The sequence below is a fragment of the Podarcis melisellensis genome (genome assembly GCF_964234715.1).
Source record: "Podarcis melisellensis genome assembly, chromosome: 7".
Taxonomy (NCBI): Eukaryota; Metazoa; Chordata; class Lepidosauria; order Squamata; family Lacertidae; genus Podarcis; species Podarcis melisellensis.
In genome coordinates, this window is record NC_138539.1 from 34,567,511 (window position 1) to 34,572,419 (window position 4,909).

Here is a 4,909-nt window from a genome sequence, read left to right on the forward strand (position 1 = left end):
TGCAATATGTAGATTAGCAGCAGGATAGGCCTATGAACTGATGGACTACTTCTGTCTGTCTGTCTGTCTGTCTGTCTGTCTGTCTGTCTGTCTTTCTCTCTGTCCCTCTCTCAGTATCTGGTAGTAGATTCCTCAGGGTTTTTTTTAGAGTTCTCATAGAATTTTAATTTTTTTTTTATGCTGAGGTGGAGAGCCAACACAGGAAATGTGTGGTTTTCAAATGTTCTTTCTTTTTTGACATGAATGATGTATATGGCTAATATAGGAAGAGTTGGAAAAACTGCACATTGGAATGACAAGATATATAATTTCAAAACATGCCAATCCACCTATCCAAGTAACCTGCAAAATATTTGAATATTCAAAAGTTTTGGTATTGGGCTGTCTATATCATTTTGTAAATCATACAACAGTAAGTCTACATGGAAAAGGCTATCATGGGTGCAATCTATCATATTTTTTCCTTCACAATTTTCCTTTAAACAAACAAATGTATTTTTTTTAATGAACCAAAGTTGTGCAAGAGCAACCTGGTAGGTAGATATTGCCTTGTGTGTGTCTATATATTCTAGTTGCTTTTGCTACTAAAGCATCCTCTTATGTTCCGTACCAATCTTACAGCACAGTCCTAACCATGTCTGCTTAGAAATTAAATCTTATTGGACTCATTGGGGTTTACTCCCAGGTAAGTTGGGTTAGGATTGCATCCTTAGATGTTAGAGAGCCTGTGGAGTGTTGGGGATGGGCTATTGAACTTGAACTGCAGATGATGTATGTCCAGATTTTGCTCAGTGATGAACTGAATGGTCTAATCACTTTTGGACCCTGCTTTGGGATGAGGTAGCCTCTTTTACCCCCATCAAAGTGAATCAGTCATCTGACTTCCAAGATCTTTTATTTTCTGTTTACAGCAGGTAATTGTGTGCAGGTATTTGGGGCCGTTTTCTCACATCAAAGTATATTCTGACCATGCTATCCTTGCTTGGGTACAATGCTGAGGTTATTTATAGGCCAGTGGTGTAGAATGCGACCATTTTATGGAAAAAAAATCTGGAAAGGGAATTGGTACCATATACACATTTGAGATATAATTAGAAAGAATCTAATAAACCTAGGGTCTCGTTCCCCATTTCCTTTATATTTTCAAGGCTTCCAAGATCTGTGCTTAGGATTTTGCAAAGGTTAGAATTTTATACCGGCTGGGTGCTTAGTGATCAAAAACTGAGAGGAGAAAAAACCAAACAGCTTTTTTCCTGGCACACTAGGAAAGGGGGCTCCTGAATGGAGAGGTAGCCAAAAATCTTATTTTCTTCCCCAGACTCTGAGTTGGTACTTGGTAAGATGTTTTAATGAGCGCTGGCAGTTCCCCAAAAAGCAGAGTTGAATGGTACATGAAGTACTCAAGTGATAGACCAGACAGGTTGTGTAGAAGGGATTGTAAAGGGGTTTCAAGAGTTGACTGTTTCACCTCCTGTAGAAATCAATGCTTGTATAAGACAGTAAAAAACGCACCGGTAAGAGGCCTGGTTTGCAGAAGCAACTGATAAGGTGGCAATGTCAGTCTTGTTTGGAAGTTCATCTCATTGCATTGGAAGAAAGCAGGGCTGTGCTGGCTAACTGTGCCCCAACTTGCACCCTAGCTAGCCCTGCCAACGACATCTGCACATGCAGCACAAATGTCTGTGGGAAGAGAGCATTCTCATATGCAGCTGTATTATGTGAAGGCTTTCATACACTGTGGGACCCACAGAAAACCACAGTAGGTCCCACATTAGGTGGTCCTCATAATTTTCTTCTGAGGCTTTGCAGCAGCACTTTTTTCAAATTAAGAAGGTGTGCCCATATTTCTGTGTGGTAAACCTCCCCTGAAACTGCCTACATATTTAAATACTCGGGTGTATTGAGGGAGGCACTATAGACACTTGCATTCCCCTCTCTTCCTCCCTCAGCTGCTAGATATATTTGTGTGTGTTTTGGGGAGTGAGATGAGAGTCCTATAGACTAGCAGGTAGGAAAGCCTGGAAGATGTCTCCCTTGGTGACGGAGCATTTTAAAGGGGTAGTCACCATCTCCGGTGAGGAAACTAAACACTGTATTTGGGGTTCTGGTCCTCCTCTCAAGATGAGATCATTTAGGCTTCTTCCTTCTTTACCTAAGTGTTCTGTGGAACTGTTGGGACTACTTGGAGAAGACAGAGCAGCTGCAACGACCGCATAATACAGATCAGTGTTTAAAAAGGGACAGGGAAGCTGTGGCTCTCCTGATGTTGTTGGTCTCCAGCTTCCATCAGATCCAACCTAGCTTGGCCAATGGTTGGGACTGATTAGAGTTCAACAACTTCTAAAAGACCACAGCTTCCCCATGCCTCCTCTGAGTAATGTAGTTGTATTCTCTAGGTGAAGCTGAGTCTTGAATCCCATCAGGGGAAAAGGTGCGGTATAAATATATTATAATGGTTAATAATAATAATAGTTGGGGAATATATGTCACAGATTAGCTTTTTAAACTCATCACGGAGCTCCACATCCTGACTTTCATGTTATGAAGTTGCTGTAAGGAAATAGAATCAGATCCCTGAGGATGATTTAGTCAAATTCCCTGCAATGCAGGAATAGGCAGCTGTCCCATACGTGGATCGAACCTTGCTGTTATCAGCACCATGCTTTAACCATCAAATTCAGGCACACACAAATACATTTCATCCCTTATAATGAGAGCCTCATGATGTGTCTTTATTTGTCACTGATAGATTTAATGCTGGACTTCTTGTTGGGCTCAGTCTATAGCCACTACCTTTTCTGGGGATCAGTTGTCCACGACAGATCTACAAAACTCGATCCAGGGAAAGGTGCAAACATATATAAATATCACAAAACTGCACAGGGACAATGCAATGCTGATGGTTCTCCAAAATGAATCAAGCCAGCGACACTCCCACACCCTGCCGAAAACATACAAGGAAGCCCTAATGTTCCATACTGGCATAAGGCAAAGTGGAAAGTTGTGGGTGTTGTTGATTCTGCTACCAAATATTTTGATACCAATTACAGAGCGGTGCAGCTAGGGATGTTTTCAGCACAGTTATGAGACAGAAGTACAAATACTGAGTCAGATCATAAAAGTGCAGAAAATCACTTGCACCACAACAGATGTATAACAGCAGACGCTTATGTATAGCAGAATATGAATCAGAGAGGCCAGGCACAACACTGCATTTTATGTAGATGGTTGTGGCTTATGTCTTGCATGTGGAGGAGTAGGAATGAATGATTAAAACAAAAATATTCTGAAGATCTGCTACTGTCTTGCCCTGTTCCTTATAATGCAAGGCATGAGGAAATGGGTGGCTCTCCAGATGTTCGAATCTAGCTCCCATCAGTCCATGATAGCTTTGTGTATGGGCAATCTATCCCAAATATATTTGTGTTTAGAGGAGTTTAGTGATCTAACTTGGTTGCCCTCTTCCTGCCCCTGTTCCTTCCTTTTCTTCCTCTCTAAGCTCTTTGATGGCTGAAGAACAGCCTTTAATTTCCTAGTCCTAATCTGTTGGAAGAAAGTGATAGTGCTGAATACCTTCAATTTCTTTGATGTTAGACATTGTTTGAAGAAAGTAAGGCATTGGGAGAAGTGGCTAATGAATAATCTGCACGTAGCTAGTAGCAGGTAGGCTGTCAGGCAAGCCATGCAGGCTAACAGGTTAGCTATCTATAAATCGCGTATAGTTTTTAGAAGCTCATGCACAGACTGATCAATCACAGAGCTGTGCAAACTGAGGCTACTTGTGGGAGTCGCTTCACCACTTCTTGGCTTCCAAGTGGCAGATCGAAGTGCTTGTTTGGTAATGTATATAATGCTTGCTGTTTAGAATAAAATACTTAATCTTCTCACTCACTTGTGTTTGTATTGCCTCTGATTCTCATTTTAAAGGAACCGCCTTGCATTTGGCAAGACCCTTTGTCAGGGATGATAGGAGTTTCTAGCCCAGCAAAAATTGGGGAACCACAGACTGCCATGGAATTTTCACAATGAATTGGGGTTTTTTGTTTTTGTTTTTTAAATGCAAACTGGTGTGGAAATGTGGAGAGTGGAATTTAAGATTGGAAAAATGAGAAACCGAGATTGACATATTCACCCCTTGATTTCCTCCTATCTTCAATCACCAAATGGGTGGTGCAAAGCTGAGCAACTGCCCTCCAGGCACCTGCGGATCTTCACATCATTGCTATCCCCATTATACTTTTTCCAAGAAAAGCTGTAATTTGTGTTTACGTCCAGTTTAACACTCCAGTCCGGGTGGCTGCATCCTTGTACGCCTTGAAGCTTCCCTTGTAGTTTTGAAGAGACAACAGCATCCTGTCCTGTCTCTTGTTAAATGGCTGTCATGTTATTTATTTTTAGAGGTTGAAGTTAGTCTCATGGATAGATGGAAGCAGTTTGGGATTCTTAGCATTTGTGCAGAGCCTTTTACTATCTTCACACAAGTTGGATTAAGCCTCCTGCTTGAGGAGCTGTCAGCCTGAATGCCCTCAGAAATTAAGCTTTCACAGTTTTCCATCTGGGTCTTGGATGAAGCTGAAAAAACTGTTTCAAATTGCCTGTACCATTTACTTAGAGAGAAAATTAAAGTCATACACACACCTGCTAAATGGTTACCGTATATTAGAGTCTTTCCAGATGATAAAAACCTGATAACCTCCCCCCACCTCAAAAAAATAAGTTTTTTACTAAAAAGAAAAGGAAAAAACAACAACCGACATTTCACTGATCAAGTGCATAGCAGCAGGATATCCTGTTCTATGTAATGAACAGTGGGCAGGGGAAGAACCTATGCACTGCCTTAAAAGGTAAAGGACCCCTGATAGTTAAGTCCAGTCGCGAACGACTCTGGAGTTGCGGTGCTCATCTCGCT

The 4,909-nt window shown here is 41.4% G+C and overlaps 1 long non-coding RNA gene across 1 annotated transcript; it reads left to right on the top strand.

Annotated features, from left to right (window-relative positions):
- Positions 1 to 323: 323 nt before the first annotated feature.
- On the top strand, positions 324 to 3,891 carry LOC309373466. The gene is made up of 2 exons (XR_014170059.1): positions 324 to 1,396; positions 1,430 to 3,891. It is a non-coding gene; the product is annotated as an uncharacterized lncRNA (long non-coding RNA).
- Positions 3,892 to 4,909: the final 1,018 nt, after the last annotated feature.